Source organism: Anabrus simplex, chromosome 6 (genome assembly GCF_040414725.1).
Source record: "Anabrus simplex isolate iqAnaSimp1 chromosome 6, ASM4041472v1, whole genome shotgun sequence".
Lineage (NCBI taxonomy): Eukaryota > Metazoa > Arthropoda > Insecta > Orthoptera > Tettigoniidae > Anabrus > Anabrus simplex.
The window spans coordinates 78169327-78188515 of record NC_090270.1 but is presented as its reverse complement, the minus strand read 5'-3'; positions in this window follow the sequence as shown (position 1 = coordinate 78188515).

Genomic DNA, 19189 nt, shown 5'->3' with positions numbered 1-19189 from the left:
TCTATCCATATTCATCCTGATTACATGTCCCGCAAACCGTGCTCTTTTCAGTCTGATTTCTTCTGAGATTGTCCTCATGTTCCGGTATAGTTCTTCCCTGGGTCTCCTCATCCATCTCTCACCTCCTCTCTTAGGGCCTAGTATTTTCCTCAATATTTTTCTCTCTTCTTTCTCTAGTTGTTCCGCACCATTTCTTCCTAGTGCTATAGTCTCAGCAGCATATAATACAGCATTTCTCACCGTTGCCTTGTAATGTCTGATCTTTGCATCTGTAGATATATTCTTTTTATTGTATATATCTCTGGTCATACAGAAGGCTGATCGCATCTTTTTTATCCTCTCTGTTATTCCTTCATTGCTCCTATTCTTTCCTGTTATAAATTCTCCTAGGTACTTGAATTTGTCCACCTTCTGCACGGTGCCTTCCGGTGTTGTCCAATCCTCAGTGGTATTCAATGTCTTTGTCTTGTTGTAGGCGATCCTCAGTCCTACCCTTCCGGCTATATTGCTTAAGTTGTTGAGTTGTGTCTTTGCATCTTCTTCTGTCTCACTTACTATAACTATGTCGTCCGCAAAGGCTAGACAATCTACTTGGGCCATTATTATTATTATTATTATTATTGCTGTTGTTTCATTATTACTAAATGTAAATGTTTAACAATATTCAGTCCTAAATAAAACTATAACTCCCATAAACCGTAAATATTTTCTGATCCCATTCAACTCCGAGTTAGACAGGTTGTTACGTATTATCACTGACATGTTCAGACAAAGAAACTTCAAATGACAGGTGAGTGATCTTTTGTTCTTCGAGGTCCACGGAAATGCCTTGTTTCGAGGCTGAATTACTGATCCAACCCAATGGAGGTAAGCTGTCTCTATGCTTTTAAACAGCTACCAGACCTCCTAACAATCTTAAAATTTCGGCAGTACTGGGAATTGAACCCGAACCTGGAGGACGGAAGCTTCTTCTTCTTCTTCTTCTTCTTCTTCTTCTTCTTAATCTGCTTACCCTCCAAGGTTGGTTTTTCCCTCGGACTCAGCGAGGGATCCCACCTTTACAGCCTCAAGGGCAGTGTCCTGGAGCGTGAAACATTGGGTAGAGGGATACAACTGGGGAGGATGACAGTACCTCGCCCAGGCGGCCTCACCTGCTATGCTGAACAGGGGCCTTGTTGGGGGGTGGGGACATTGGAAGGGATAGACAAGGAAGAGGGAAGGAAGCAGTCGTGGCCCTAAGTTAGGTACCATCCCGGCATTTGCCTGGAGGAGAAGTGGGAAAGCTTGGGAAACCACTTCGAGGATGGCTGAGGAGGGAATCGAACCCACCTCTACTCAGTTGACAACCCGAGGCTGAGTGGACCCCGTTCCAGCCCTCGTACCACTTTTCAAATTTTTGTGGCAGGGCCGGGAATCGAACCCAGGCCTCCAGGGGTGGCTGTTAATCACACTAACCACTACACCATAGAGGCGGACACGGACAGCTGCTAATAGCGCTAACTGTTTCACTGTAGATGTGAAGACCTGATTTGTGATATCGAACAACTCATTTTTAGTTCTGCGATCCTCCATTAGAGCAAGATGTGATATCGTAACACATCTTCCTTTACCTTAAGCCCGATAATTGCCGACCGCGCAGGAGAATGGGAGCGCTTAAGGTGTCAAGCACACTAAGGTAATTTGTATGACTGGAAGTGCGTTCGGAGGCCTAGCCTTGTGTCTTGCCCTCGTTGCCTCGATTACACAGCCTTGCCATTTCCAACTGAACCATCCAAGTTCCGGACTCGTAGCTCGTAGCCGTCTCTTGGTCTGATAACACCAATCTCGGAACTTTGGCTCAGTATTTAAGAAAGCTCAAGGTCTACCCAAAATGACACCTTCATCACCATACTTGAAACACACTGAAGGACAGAGTTGTTAACCATAACCACTCCTAGAGTCCACTTCTTGAAAAATATTCTCGCAGCGCATTGTCCCTGATAAGCTGAACGGAGGGATGCCCTTGCGGCTGCCATATGCTGGTAGTATTAAAAATCGCAAATGTTGTCGCAGGGAATTCGCACCCAAGGCACTTAATTTAGGAGTTCCGTTGCAAGGTCACTGCACCAATGACAACAAAATAATAATTATTATAATAACAAAGCCAACGAACGTCGTCGAGATTGTGATGGTGATTATTGTACATAGAAAAACAGATGTCAAAAAGTGGTCCGCGGACACCCAGACGTCTCCACAGATTTTTATTTTTTAACCCTGTAATACCCAAACCAACTGTATGATGATATAAAAATTATGTTTCCAGTAAAACTACTTCCTATAGCCTCAACTTACTATATTATATGCATTTTGTACCATTTCAAATTTTTGACCCTTTTATTTTTAATGTGACATATTTCTCACACTGGGCATTTACTAGGTACACGATAGATTTCATTCAAAAAATATTTTATTATTAACTAACTCCTTATGTATGCCCTGTACAGTCATTCTCTTCCTAAAGAGTGGCTTGATATTAATTATTTACATTTTAACAGAAATAGGTCTTAAAATTAGAATAATCGAGCATATAAAAACAAAAACCATATAAAAATGAGCATTAAAAAGGAGCATTTTAGTTCAAATTCAGTTCAATTTTCACTGTGATTATAATTTTCTAGCGCTATTTACACATGGAACCTTCTGAAGCAATTATTGTCTTTGTTCAAACAAAGAAATGCACTACACTTTTCACACCAAATGTGGGAGGCCATCTTGATGCATATCTTGCAGCATCATCTTGTGTCTTTCCATATCGGCCTGTGCTCGTACTTGTGTTTCTGGCAATCAGTAACTGGAAGAATTGTTGTAGCTGCTTTCTTCCTAAATTTTGAAACATCGTCTCTGCTACCTAGATCATCCTCGCTTTGCTTTAACTTTGCCAGTTTTTTTTTCGTGTGGCTATTTTTAGCCGAGTGCAGCCCTTGTAAGGCAGACCCTCCGATGAGGGTGGGCGGCATCTGCCATGGGTACGTGACTGCGTGTTATTGTGGTGGAGGATCGTGTTATGTGTGGTGTGTGACTTGCAGGGATGTTGGGGACAACACCAACACCCAGCCCCCGGGCCATTGGAATTAACCAATGAAGGTTAAAATCCCCGACCCGGCCGGGAATCGAACCCGGGACCCTCTGAACAGAAGGCCAGTACGCTGACCATTCAGCCAACGAGTCGGACCTTTGCCAGCTGAAACAAGGACACGTGCAATTTCAGCCTGAAACTTTCTCAATGGCATGTGTTGCTCTTGTAGACTTTTGTAATTCTCCCTGTACTTGATCCAACTATTGACAACTGCAATGCATATCAAATGCTAAAAGATGTACAGATACCATCTTCTACTCGTTCTAGAGAAACCTGAAAATAATAGCAAATTATTATTATTATTATTATTATTATTATTATTATTATTATTATTATTATTATTATTATTATTATTATTATTATTATTATTATTATTACCCCATAGCTCACTCGTATATGGCATACGTGAGGTCAATAATCACTCAATTTCAACAGCACAGACAACAAACAACAGCAATACATAACACACGCCATTCATTGAAAACACCCTCCAATGCCCAGTGTTACATATTTGTAACATCAGATTCTGAAATGGCCCTATAGTGCACTCCCAAAGTACATTTTCTCTTCAATGAACATTATACTTTCATAATACAACTTTATAAGTATGGAAAACACTACATTATAGAAACAATAAGAATAACGAACTTACCTTGCGTGTCATCTTCCTTCACAGCAGCGAGCGGTTGACTTCAATAAAATGGCGCGAACTTCCTGGACCACAGTTGAAGAAAATATCCACCAGAGCGTGTTCACGACTGTGTGACAAATGTGCTACACTGGGCAATAACAATAAAAGATATGTATTCTAGCTTCTGATAGCATCTGAAAGTCGTGAGACAAATTTGTCACGCCAGGCATTATAGGGTTAATATAACTTTTTTACAATTTTTTTATATCGCACCGACACAAATAGATCCCATGGCAACGATGGGATACCAAAGGGCTAGGAGTGGCAAGGAAGCAGCCGTGGTCTTAATTAAGATACAGCCTCAACATTTGCCTGGTGTGACACGGGAAGCCACAGAAAACCCTGTTCAGAGCTACCGAAAGTGAAGTGGTGTGGCGGTGGTGGTGATTAGTGTTTTAAGAAGCAATACAACTAGGCAACTATCCTCTGTATTACATTAATCAGAGAGAAAAGAAACGGAAGGGGTCCGACACTTCGAAAAATGAAGGTATCGGCCAAAGAAAGACAAGGGCCACGAAGGGCATGAAAATGAAAGACTCCCTAGGCCTCCATACGTAATACCGTCGGGGTCAGAAAAGATCAAGAGTTGATCAGGTGAGGTCGGATAGATTAGATGAAAGTGAGGAGCCTGACACAATTAATTGGAAAAAGGTGACAAGACAGTTAACGGCCCTGTGGTCGCCAACCCACGCTCCCCAGTTCAGAGCCCCGGGAACCCCTTTTAGTCGCCTCTTACGACAGACAGGTGATACCGCGGGTGTTACTCTATCGCCTCCACCCACAAGAGATGGACTCGGCTAAGGGCTCCGAGGTGGCCAACTCACGCCGTTTTAGTCGCCTCTTACGACAGGCAGGGTAGGTGGTGGTGATTATTTTTAGCCGGAATTACAAATAGCCAACCATCCTCTATATAACACCAATCAGAGAGGAAAAAAATGGAAGGGATCCGATACTTCGAAAAATAAAGGTATCGACCAAAGGAAGACAAGGGCCACGAAGGGCGTGAAAATGAACTCCTTAGGCCTCGAGTGCTCTAATACCGTGGGAGTCGGAAAAGAACAAGAGTTGACCAAGGGAGGTCGGATAGGATAGACGAAAGTGAGGATCCTCACACAAGTAAGTGGAAGCAATGCCAGGACTCAGATAAGGTCCCCGTGGTTGCCAACCAACGCTCCACAGTTCAGAGCCCCTGGAACCCCTATTAGTCGCTTCTTACGACAGGCAGGGGATACCGTGGGTGTTATTCTACCGTCCCCACCTATAATTATACATGTTCCCGCAATCGCAAATGTCTGTGTATTTTCCTAAATACTTCTTGAGGTTGTCCCTAGATCTTCCAGTACTACTTCTCGAACGATTACGTGATCTCCAAGTAGCCCAGCTGAGGTGATGTACAGGAGGTGGATATAACCCTTGAAAGGTAGTGGTGGTGGTGGTGATTATTGTTTTAAGAGGAAGTACAACTAGGCAACCATCCTCTATATAACACTAATCAAAGAGAAAAATGGAAGGGGTCCGACACTTCGAAAAATGAAAATATCGGCCAAAGAAAGACAAGGGCCACGAAGGGCATGAAAATGAAAGACTCCCTAGCCCTCGCAAACCTAATAGCGTCGGGGTCAGAAAAAAACAAGAGTTGACCAAGTAAGGTCGGATAGGATAGATGAAAGTGAGGAGCCTGGCACAAGTAAGTAGAAGCAATGCCAGGACCCAGCTAAGGGCCCCGTGGTCGCCAACCCACGCTCCAAAGTTCGGAGCCCCTGGGGCCCCTTTTAGTCGCCTCTTACGACAGGCAGGGGATACCGTGGGTGTTATTCTACCGCCCCCACCCACAGGGGGATAACCATTGAAAGAGCCCGTCTTTCCTGAAGCTAGTAGTGAATATTTCCTTTTGCAACGACGTTAGATGTAAAATCCGTAGCTCGAGAGAGAATTCAATGCACTCCGACTAAGCGTGTTCAATTGGACATTTCCACGACATTGCCTCGTATCGTGGCAACTGTTTATGGTCACGTAGTATCCAAGAACAGTGGAACATGAGCGCTCGCAATTTGCTTTACGTCGCAACGACACAGATCGTCCTTAGGGCGACAGTGGAATAGGTGTGGGAAGGAAGCGGCCATGGCCTTAATTGTTCAGGTAGACGCGTAGCATTTGTATGGTGTGAAAATGGGAAAACACGGAGAATCCATCTTCAGGGCTGTCGATAGTGGGGCTCTAACCCACTATATCCCGAATGCGCAGAGCAGCTACTTGCTCGGTAACGGTGTCTCTAATTAATGAAAATGTATAGCCTACACACAGGATTGATAAAGCCCCTCCTCGCTCGAGACGACCTTACCGGAGTGACCTAGCAAGTATCAGGACGGGACGAGGCCACCAGACACAGGAGGTTGATCACCCTGACTCATTTCGTAACGAACACGCAGGCGCCGCTTCTTGTCTTCCCCGGAAGTGCGAGCAGCCGGACATACTGTACTGCAGGTACCTGCCGAAAGTGGGAACCGTCCACTTCCACTTCAAGCTCTTTATAAAGTATAATTTTATAATGGTAACTGCTAACTCATGCATATGCATTTCTCGTCACTGGCTGTAATATATAATACTGTTATTGTTTTTACATCCCACTAACTACTTTTACGGTTTTTTGGAGACGCCGAGGTGCCGCAATTTTGTCCCGCAGGAGTTCTTTACGTGCCAATATATCTACCGACACGAGGCTGACGTATTTGAGCACCTTCAAATATCACCGAACAAGCCAAGCCTAGTTGGGATTATTATTATTATTATTATTATTATTATTATTATTATTATTATTATTATTATTATTATTATTATTATTATTTTGATTCGTTATGCCCAACTAAGGAGCGCGTGTGAACGTATTTTGCACAACATTTCTTCTTGTCTTCCTAAAATCTCTTCATCCTTTCGCTGTGCTTCTTTTTGCGTTCTTCCGTCCATCCTGTAGCTTGTAGTTTGTGTTTGTTTATGAGATTTCTGAATTTTCTCTTGGTGTCTTGCAAGAATTCTCCACTTATACCAATTTACTGAAGATATTTGTGTATTTTTCTAAGCCAGTTATTGTGATTTTTAAAGACAATGTGAGATTTCGTATTTTCTTTGTTAGCCTATTGTTCTCCATCCTGACCAGGTGACCATAGAATTGTAATCGTTTTCTAATGATTTCTGTGATTTTTCTGTTACTTGATACATTTCTTGTGATTTCCTTTTCATCCAAATACCATTTTCGCATTTAGATCCTAGAATTTTCCTGAAAATTTTCCTCTCTTGTTTTTCGATGTTTTTTATTTGTGATCTGCCAACAATTATCAGAGTTTTTGATGCATAAAAGGCTTTTGGTTTGACAGCTGTGTTGTAGTGCCGTAATTTTGCGTTTTGGAATATAGATTGTTTGTTGTATCTGCTCCAGACAATTGTGTATACTTTTTGTAATTTTGTGATTCTTTCTTTGTTTGCTTCCTGATTTATCCCGTTTGGTTGTATAATTTCGCCTAGGTATTTCAATTTATCTACTTGGGAGATTTTCCCACATCTAGTGATTAGAAGATGGTTGTTAAATCCTGATTGTGTATCTTCCACATATTTCTTCTTTTCATGTAAAATTTGCAGACCTGTTCTTGGCGCTATTTCATGAAGTTTTTCTATGGACTGGAGTGCTTCTTGTTTGTTGTTGGAGAGGATTGCCAATTCATCTGCAAAGGCGAAGCAATCAAGGTGAATTTTGTTTTTGAGATGTCTACCTATATAGATCCCTTTAGTTTCATTTTTCCATTCTCGAATCACTTTTCCCATAACTACATAGAATGGGAGGTTCTGAGTCTGGATTTGGTGTAGGGTTCTCAAAGGTTTTGTGGACGTTCGCAATGTAATAGACTTTTAAAGTAGTCTGCAATAAGTTTGCAGTTTTCTTTGTTATTTGTTTCTAATGATCCATCTGGACGCTTAAAGCAAAGACTGGATGTTTGATAATTTTAGAATTTTTCTTTTAAATTCTTGTAGTAGTTTCTATAGTGGTTTTTCTGGAAGTCTTGGTCTATTTCCTTCAGACGAGTTTGGTCTTGTTTTCGTTTTTATGCTCTAATAATTTTGAAATAATTTTGGATGTTTCCTTGTGTTCTTTAAGGAATTATTGCCATTTGATTTCAGATTTGTGAGAGCTCCATATTTGCCATATTTATTCTTAGTTCTATTAATTTGTCACATGTGTCATTCAACCATCTGTGTTTCCGTTTTCTAGGCGCTGTGCCAATTTTCTGGGATGCCTTGCATACTATATTTTTTAGATTATTCTAGTCTGAGGGGACATTTGATGGTAAATTTGCAAGGAAAATATCGGAATTTAATTTGAAAAATTCTGGATCAATTATTGACGTTTTCATTGTTCTCATTTTGAACCTGTTTGGCTGAAACTTTACTTTTACTAATGGCAAGTAATGATCTGAATTTATAATTCCTTTTTTTGACTTTAACACTCATGACTTGTTTTTGGTTGTGCCTGGTGATGGCTACATGATCAATTTGAAATTCGCCTAGATATGATTGGGAGATCTCCAGGTCATTTTCTTTCTGGGTAAGGCCAAGAACGTGTTGACATTAGTTTTAGCTTTAAGATTTTGCAGAAATCTATTAATCTTTCTCCATTTCTTTTTGTTCTGTTATGTGCTGGATATAATCCTACTATGCTCCTAAGTTGCTTTTCTTTACCAATTTGTGCGTTGAAGTCTCCTAACAATATTTTGACATGATGTTTTGGTATCTTATTTGAAACTTCCTCCAGCAGTACGCGAATCTTTCCAATTGTGATTATTTGTGGGAGCATGGGCACTGATTAATGTGTACGCTTTGTTTCCCGATTTGATCGAAAGGAGTGAGATACTTTCAGAAAGAGACGTGAAATTGAATACGCAATTGGTAAGGCTTTTCTTGACTGCAAAGGCTGTGCGAAACTGCAATGGAGTTTTGGGGAAGGATATTGTTGGCTTCCCTTTATAAATTCTGTAGTTCCCCGATTCCACGTGATTTTCGTCTGCATATGGAGTTCCTTGTATTGCAAGAATTTGAATGTCAATTTTTTCTAATATCTATGTTAGTTATTTTAATTTGCAAGTTTTAAGCAATGTGTTGATGTTTAAAGTAGCTATGAAGTGTTTTCGCTTCGATGGAAGCGAATTGGGGAGCTCCGATTCATTCCCGCATGATGTTCTCGGTCCCCCAGAATCCGATGACCGAGATAAACCAGTTCTTGTACTAGGGCCTGGGGTAATTGTTTTGTCAACTGACATTTCCAGCATGCTAACAAGTTGAAGATAGTGGGGAGATCGATCGAAGTCGGTTTCAGGGATACAACTAGGGTATTGAGCCTTATAGGTTACCTCAAGATGGTTCTCGCTATTATTATTATTATTATTATTATTATTATTATTATTATTATTATTATTATTATTATTATTATTATTATTATTATTTCCGGTTCCATGGCTAAATGGTTAGTGTGTTGGCCTTTTGTCCAAGGGTGGTGGTGGTAGTGATGGTGGTGGTGATGGTGGTGGTGGTGGTGGTTATTGCTTTAAGAGGAAGTACAACTAGGCAACCATCCTCTACATAACACAAATCAGAGGGAATGTATGGGATCCGACATTTCGAAAAATGAAGGTATCAGCCAAAAGAAGACAAGGGCCAAGGGGCGTGAAAATTAAAGGCTCCCTAGCCCTCGCAAACCTAATAGCGTCGGGGTCGGAAAAGAACAAGAGTTGGCCAAGAGAGGTTGGACAGAACAGATCTAAGTGAGGAGTCTGGCACAAGTAAGTGAAAGCAATATCGGGACTCAGCTAAGGGCCCCGTGGTCGCCAATCCATGATCCAATGTTCAGAGCCGCTGGGGCCATTTTAGTCACCTCTTACGACAGGGAGGGGATGCCGTGGGTGTTATTCTACTGCCCCCACCCACAGGGGGATTTTGTCCAAGGGGTCCCGAGCTTGATACCCGGCCAGATTGGGGATTATCAACTTCAATGATTAATTCCGATGACTCGGGGGTGGATGTTTGTGCCATCTTCAGCATTAGCGTTCGTCTTAGATAAAGCCTCATTCTCACAGACGCGCAAGGCGCCTACAAGGTGTCAACTCGAGCGACCTGCACCAGGCATCTCCGGAGGCCACATGCCTGTGTTGTTATTATTATTATTATTATTATTATTATTATTATTATTATTATTATTATTATTATTATTATTATTATTATTATTAGGGTGTGGGTTCGATTGTCCGACACAAAGTCGAAAAATTTAGAAACGAGATTTCTTACTTCTGTGTTAAGGGGAAGTACAACTAGTCAACTATTCTATACATAACACTGATCAGCGAGAAAAAATGGAAGGAGTCCGGTACTTCAAAAAATGAAGATATCGGCCAAAGAAATGCAAGGGCCACGAAGGGCGTGAAAATGAAAGATTCCCTAGGATTCACAAACCTAATGCCCTCGGGGTCGGAAAAGAACAAAAATTGACAAAGTGAGGTCGGATAGGATAGACGAAAGTAAGGAGCCTGCCACAAATACGTGGAAGGAATGGCAGCATTCAGGTGAGGGCACCGTGGTCGCCAACCCACGAGTGCTCAAATACCGTCGGGGTAGGAAAAGAACAAGAGTTGACCAAGGCAGGTGTGATAGGATAGATGAAAGTGAGGAGCCGGGTAGGGGATTTTAACCTTAACTGGTTGGACCTACAAATGTCATCTGACATTATTACTGTTATGAAAACATTTCTGGCCGTAACCCACCATTAATCATCAGAAGGTTTAATTTAAAACCCATTTGATTCCAATTGTTGAATTACTGAGTCAGTGTTTGGACCTTTCCTTGGAGTAAATGAAATGGCGTATGGCTTTTAGTGCCGGGAGTCTCCGAGGACATGTTCGGCTCGCCAGTTGCAGGTCTTTTGATTTGACTCCTGTAGGCGACCTGCGCGTCGTGATGAGGATGAAATGATGATGAAGACGACACATATACCCAGCCCCACTGCCAGGGAAATTAATCAATGATGGTTAAAATTCCCGACCCTACCGGGAATCGAACCCGGGATGCCTGTAACCAAAGGCCAGCACGCTAACCATTTAGCCATGGAGCCGGACTTTCCTTGGAGTGTCCCTACCATACTGTATTGCACTAATGCCCCAGGCTGTTCACACAAATAGTCGTGGCTATCATTAATAATTAACATTAAGTTTGACCAACCTTATACTGCTCACGAGAACCATTTGTGAAGTATCAGGCAAAAGGAATATTGAAATTTAGTGGTTGTTCTGTGCGGCCAACTCCTTATCATCAGGGATGGCAAATCTTTACTGACAGCGTGTCAATTAAGATCTTGTTTATTACGTTTCACTGTCTGGTGTACCATCAGTTAATTTCCTTTAAAATCATCATGAAACCTATAATTTGACTTCATTTAGGTATTAGATTGCATTACTGTACATATAAATTCATTCGACTAAATGTTTCATGATTTTATTTTGCAAAATCAGAGAAAATTACTTTTTTCAAACACGTACATTTTAGGAATGACGCATATTTTTGCTTTAACCGAATAATATGTGTAAAAAATATGGCCATAAAATTAAGTGAGGCATACTTCTTTATTAAATCGTAGTGATAACATATGCTATGTTGCTAGATTTTCGGCCTATTTTTATATGTTAAAAGCATTAAAATATGTTAGTATGTTGTCTGATGCACCACAGAAGTCGAGTTTGCGTGTCACCTAGTGGTAGGCGTATCATAGGTTCACCATCCTTGGTAGCTGAATGGTCAGCATAGTGACCTTCGCTTCAGAGAGTCACGGCTTCCATTCCCAATTGGGTGGAGCATTTTATTCACGTCTGACTTCCTCTGGCTCGGGGACTGGGTATTTGTGTGCGTCTGAATACAAACCACTTTATATACACACAGCACGTTACACCACCAATAGCTCCCTCTGTGGATCAGTGGTAGAATGTCGGCGTCCTCTGTACTGAAACACGGCAGAGAAGGGTGAGAAAAAGTCCGTTCCACACTCTATGTCGTACGATGTCGGCATGACAAGATCTCTCCGGTGTTAACCCGACAAAACATATTAAATCCCAGCCACAGATCACCCAGCAGAAACTGGTTTACTCTGCCAGTGGTAGAGTAAACATGGAACGTAAAAAATCCCGCAAAGGCACCCTAAAAGGTGTTAAATTAAAATGCCTGTATACGGTAGCTCCGGTATTATTATTATTATTATTATTATTATTATTATTATTATTATTATTATTATTATTATTATTTACAATCTGTTTTACGTCACACCGACACCGACAGGTCATATGGCGACGACGGAATACGAAAAGGCTAGGAGTGGGAAAGAAGCCACGTAAAACCATCTTTAGAAACCGATAGTGGGGTTCGAACCCAGTCCGACTCGTTGGCTGAACGGTCAGCGTACTGGCTTTCGGTTCAGAGGGCCCCGGATTCGATTCCCGGCCGGGTCGGGGATTTTAATCGCGTGTGATTAATTCTTCTGGCTCGGGGACTGAGTGTATGTGTCCGTCCCAACACTCTCCTCACTATATTCAGACAACATACCACACTACCAACCACCACAGAAATACGCAATAGTGATTACATCCCTCCGTATGAGGCTGGCGTCAGGAAGGGCATCCGGCCGTAAAACAAGGCCAAATCCACACGTGCAACGCAGTTCGCACCCGCGATCCTACAGGTGTTGGAAAAAGCGGTAGGAAAAGAAGAAGTGGGGTTCGAACCCACTATCTCCCAAATGTAAGCTAACAGCTGCACGCCCCTAACCGCACAGCCGACTTGCTTGGTATTATTATTGCACCAGGGGTACATCTTCCCCAGCTATTTAAACTGCGCACCTTCTCTATGGCCATCTTTGACAGTGACCAAGAACATTTAAGACTTCCTAAACTTTCTAGCGATCTCTAGTGTGCTAAGCCCAAGTCAACTTAAGAATATATTTTATTTGTGTTGTAGTTGGTAAACCTTTTTTTCTGGTTATTGTTTTTGATGTGCCGAAGTTGTCAACACTTCACCTGGTTCCTCCTCTAAATTTAATCTGACTATCACTGCCCTGTAACTAAGTTCTCTGCTTCGCTACGGGATTATCAGAAGGTCTGTCTTTGTGGTTTTCGTAACTGAAGTCAACTTACGCCATTACAAAAACGTCAGTACGAATGTAGCTATTAAAAGCAATGTTATCATATAAAATACTCGATCAAATGAAAAACCGCATATTTTCTCACTTTTAACGAACAGTACTACGGTCCCGAACTAACAGTCCAAAGTTCCAGTCCTGGAATGACCAGGCCACAGACAGCCGTGAACAGTCCTCTGCCATTATTCCGTTAAATATGCACACTGCTCATTCCAATCAGTGCCTCAGAGTAGTGACTGAATAGCTCGAATGCTATGATGAACCAGTTTGTTACGTACCAGTAGTATTAGAAAATTAATGAACCAGAGGAATGGCATGCTAAAGAAGAAAGTTATCTAACTCCCCAGCTACTTACCGCCAATATTCAGGAGGGCTGCTATACTTAGTACGACCGGTTGAGTTAGCCGTGCGGTTACGGGCGCGCAGCTGTGAGTTTACATTAGGGAGGTGGTGGGTTCGAACCCCATTGTCGACAGCCCTGAATATGGTTTTCCGTGGTTTCCTATTTTCACACCAGGCAAATCCTGAGGCTGTACCGTAATTAAGGACAGGGCTGCTTCCTTCCCACTCTTAGCCCTTCCCTACCCCATCGTCGACATTAGACCTATCTGTGTCGGTGCGACGTAAAGCAAATTAAAAAAATACTCGGTATACAGCGGTAATCTCATCTATCGGAGATGAGTGGCAAGAGAGACACAAAGCACACCACAACAAACAATGGTCATTGCGATGTTATTGTTAATCAATGTTATGAGCTTTCTGTATTGTAGGTCTTCACATTTAGTTTTCTTTAGACTCTCTGATATTAGGGCGTCTTACAAAATTATTTATAGCGTAGACTGTAGTTCCTTATTTCCCGACTTTACATACCGATTTTGATTAAATTCTGTTTATCCATTTTCTCGTGACTCGGCGCTGATTTGGACTTAGCAACAAAAATCCAAATTCATGCATATCTCTGTTATCATGACCGGTACGGTAAAAATGTATAAGACCTAAATTATCGGAAATCTACATATATAATTTGATATTATATAACTTCAGTTGTGTAGTATTTGTCGATAGTACCTCTAATAACACAAGTATTAGAGAATTAAATTTTAGGCCTTACCCTAAACTACCATTTCTCTCAGCGGGAATAAGATTATTATGGCCTATATATTAGGGACTTGTTCCCCGACTTTGCATACCGATTTTCATTAAGATGGAGCCACTAGTAACATAAATATTTGAGAAATAAATTTTAGGCCTTCCCCTAAACTACCGTTTCTATCAGTGTGAATAAGATTATTTATGGTCTAGATTGTAGAGGCGTATTCCTGGACTTTACATATCGATTTTCATTCAATTCTCTTCAGCCGTTTTCTCGTGATGCATGTACATACATACAGACAGAAATTACGGAAAATTAAAAGTTCATTTCCTTGTTACTATGGACACGACCGATACAGAAATACCATCCTTTTTAAATTCTGAGCAATGTACAGACAAAACTCTTATTTTATATATATACAGATGCTCGAAGTTCCAACGCTGCCGCCCTACGATTGTGTATTCCTTCACTCACAACATTGTAAACGGAATGAAATACTGAACGAAGGAAACAATGGTTTGATTACAGTAGATGATCAATATGCCGTCCTCCTACTTCGATGCATAGTTCACAACGGTGTAGCAGTGACCTGTGGACTCTGTTCAGGATGTGTGGTGTGTCACGCATACCTCTGTCTCACACTTCCCACTTCCCCTCCCGTTACTTTCCTTCTCTGAAGCACAGCAACTGCCTCAGCATAGCAAATACGGTAAGCTCATTAATTTAAATCGCGCGCCCAGAAATTACAAATTAACCTCATTTTCTCGAAAAGAAAAATATTTTCTCCACCAATCCGCCTGGTGGTGGTGGTGGTGGTGGTGGTGATTATTGTTTTAAGAGGAAGTACAACTAGGCAACCATCCTCTATATAACACTAATCAGAGAGAAAAAATGGAAAGGGGTCCTACACTTCGAAAAATGAAGGTATCGGCCAAAGGAAGACAAGGGCCGCGAAGGGCGTGAAAATGAAAGACTCCCTAGGCCTCCATACGTAATACCGTCGGGGTCGGAAAAGAACAAGAGTTGACCAAGGGAGGTCGGATACGATAGATGAAGGTGAGGAGCCTGGCACAAGTAAGTGGAAGCAATGCCAGGACTCAGCTGAGGGCCCCATGGTCGCCAAACCACGCTAAAGTTCAGAGCCCTTGGGGCCCCTTTTAGTCGCCTCTTACGACAGGCAGGGGATACCGTGGGTGTTATTCTACCGCCCCCACCCACAGGGGGTCACCAATCCGCCTGCACCATCGTTCTTAACATAACACGAAGAGCAGTTTTATTTAATATTATACCATATTAATGGCGCCCAAGCCCGGGGGCAACGGGGACCGCCCCCCACCACCCAGCTCTTAGGGAAAGGCAAAAATCGAATGTAGTCAGGTGTTTTTATTTCAAGAAAATTATTTAAAATTCGGTATTACGTAGAAGTGGTGGTACCGCCCCCCCACCAATATGCAGGGGATACCGTGTGTGTTATTCTACCACGGAATACAAGTCGCCATTCATCTCTCAAAATGTTAAAAATACTGCATACCCCCAGGTCCAGCACCCCCGACCCCTACAAACTGCCATATCGGCGCCAATGTACCATATTTCATCTTGTTTGTCAATAGGGTTATTATTAATGGCTAGTTCAGCTTCTGCTACCGCTGTAATGAAATTATTATGTCTGGATACTTGAGGCGCCCTATCAACGGGTCATGATGTCGTATTCCAAGATGTTCGAGCTCTTACCCACACTAAATACTAAAGGTCTACGGTCATACGGGAAGCTGTGCAAATGCATAACATTCCTAATAATTTCAACAGGGACACTGGCTATCAGTAAAGCAAAATGTGGTTGCCAGCCAATAAGGATTTACGTAGGTAGCTCTCTTCCCTGTCTTTTCATTATGGTTTCATTTCGGTGTTTTCCAAATCCGTACTCCCCTCATTCATAACCTGTATACACCTGTTACTGTATTATTCTTACTATATTATTTCCTTTCCACTCCCGTGGCTTCAACCTCATTGTAGTACGTCGTTCTTTCCAACCTCACCTCCCACTCCTGCCTGACTCACACTCATTTTTCTCGTTTTTCTGCTACAAACTCTTCTTTTTTTTTCTGTTTTCATTCCCCTCCTTGAGGTCACGCCTTCACCCTGGCAAGGAGTTTCGGCGTATTGAGGAGTGGTGGTGGTGGTCATTATTGTTTTAAGAGAAAATAAAGCTAGGCAACCATCCTCTATATAACACTAATCAGAGAGAAAAATGGAAGGGATCCGACCCTTCGAAAAATGAAGATATCGGCCAAAGGAAGACAAGGGCCACGAAGGGCGTGAAAATGAAGGACTCCCTAGCCCTCGCAAACTTAATAGCGTCGGGATCGGAAAAGAACAAGAGTAGACCAAGGGAGGTCGGATAGGATAGATGAAAGTGAGGAGCCTGGCACAAATAAGTGGAAGCAATGCTAGGACTCAGATAAGGGCCCCGTGGTCGCCAACTCACGCTCCAAAGTCGAGAGCATCTGGGTCCCTTTTGGTCGCCTCTAATGACAGGCAGGGGATACCGTGGGTGTTACTCTACTGCCCCCACCCACACAGTGGGATCATAGATAGAAGAGAAACGTGAACGTGGCAGAGAAGATTATCATGGAAGCAGGAACTCCGTTAGTGGTTCGATATCCACGACTGCTACTCCGATACAGGAAACACAAAAGTAGGAAGATTCGCAGCATGATGGTCGTCAACCTTCTGTGAAGACATGGCGCCAGAAGAGGAAGAAGAAGTGTTGAGTATCCCACGCAGTTATATTCCTGAGCACTCGGAACTAAACTCCCTGGTTCCAAAAGCAGTTATGAGAAACTTTCTTTTCTTTTATGATAAATTCTGACTACAATGACTTCCGGTTCGTATTCCATATGAGTGTTATTTTCGTCATAACTTTTAAACACAAAAAAATAATGTGTCGCTCGTATTGTTCGTCATTAAATCCACAATTTATTTACAACTCCAGACGAAGAGAAAGTGAAGATATTATGAGTAAGGCCAACCATTTTCGACTTGCCTCAAGGAGATAAACCTTATATAAATTAGAGAAGGCGCCTAGAATTATGAGTTGGAGGTCAAAGAAAACGTAGGATTATATATTTTTCCTGACTTGACAGCCCTTCAACCTTAAAGACATACATAGTCATGAGATGCAGTACCATTGCATTAACTTCTACATTCTGTTTAGGAAGTTACAAGACTAGTTCGGTAATACCAGTGTTTCCAAGGTTACACGACTTAGAAAGCCTGTGCGTATAATAGCGTATGATGATGAACCTTGCTCAGTTTCAATAGTCTATAATAATAATAATAATAATAATAATAATAATAATAATAATAATAATAATAATAATAATAATAATAATAATAATAATAATAATAATAATAATAATAATAATAATAATAATAATAATAATCGGTATCAATGACCGTATTTGTGACTGTACTTTATGAATACTGTATCAACCTGATACTTGGTTCTTATACCGATTAGGACAAAGTAGTCTATGTCGGGTTCAGATTAATGTTAGTCTGTTCGCCTGTCTGTTCCGTTGCGCTCTACAAATGATAAAGAGGGAATGGTTTTAGAAATGTCACCCATAAATAGAAATAGGCAGAAAAATCAAAACAAACTGCCTTAGTTTTTTCCCGACAACTGACTTAGAGGAAGCTAAAGCACAGATATCAGAACTTCAAAACAGTATACCTGAAATCCCCCCCCCCCCAATGGCACCAGAGCCCTTGAAGGGCCTTGGCCTACCAAGCGACCGCTTCCCAGCCGGAAGGCCTGCAGATAACGAGGTGTCGTGTGGTCAGCACGACGAACCCTCTCGGCCGTTATTCTTGGCTTTCTAGAACGGGGCCGCTATCTCACCGTCAGATAGCTCCTCAATTCTAATCACGTAGGCTGAGTGGACCTCGAACCAGCACTCAGGTCCGGGAAAAAATCCCTGACCTGGCCGGGAATCGAACCCGGCGTCTCCGGGTAAGAGGCAGGCATGCTACCCCTACACCACGGGGCCGGCACCTAAAATTTGCCAGAAGATATAATTCATAAAAACAGAAATTGTGTTCTGGAAACCATCATCATTAAATGAAATAACAATAAATGGTAATAAAGTAAAAATTGTCACCCAATTCCAATACCTCGGAGAAGTAAAAACGAACAACCTAAACTAAAGAACCTAGATCCAAATAAGACCACCGGCCTCTCACAACTGGGTTCCGTGGTTCAAATCCCGGTCACTCCGTGTGAGACTTGTGCTAGATAAAGCGGAGGCGGGACAGGGTTTTCTCCGGTTTTCCGTCATATTTCATTACAGCAGTATCATTTTATTTCATCTGTCAGTCATTAATCATTACCCCAGAGGAGTACGACAGACTTCGGCAGCCGGCACAATTCCTATGCTTACCGCTACATGAGAGGGCTTCATTCATTCCAATCCTGACCCGGCCAAATGGCTCTAAACAGGCTGTGGATTTTAATTCATCCAAGTAAGAACAAACAAGCTGGAAAAAGCACAAAATTTAACTGGGATATTTACAATCCATAAGTGCAAAATGCACTTAACACTACAACACAGTTATAAAACCGGAAGCCACGTATGCAACAGAAACACTTTTCCACATGAATGAACAATCAAAGATCGACAGACTCCAGAAGATAGGGAGAAGAAATCGTACAGCAAATTTTGCTTAACTGTAAACGAGAAATCCAAAGGCGGCTACACCACGGAGGAAGAGCTTTTCTTAGCCTTTGCATGAAACTGCCCGCGTGATGGCGTATAATGCGCAAAGAGTCTCTTTCTTTCTTGCAATATGGATGAATTGATCATAAAGTGTTTGAAAAATATATCAGGTGAAATTAAGTAGCGTTTATATTACTCGAATTCGTCATTCAAGGGAAGATCTTCGAAAAGAAAGGTCGAGGTCGCCGATAGATCTCTTTGCCAAGGAACCTGCCTTTAGTATAACTGTTCCGAAATGTCATCAATAAGTGTGACATCGTTATGATAACAGCCAACATCAGGAAAGAATAATGCTAGT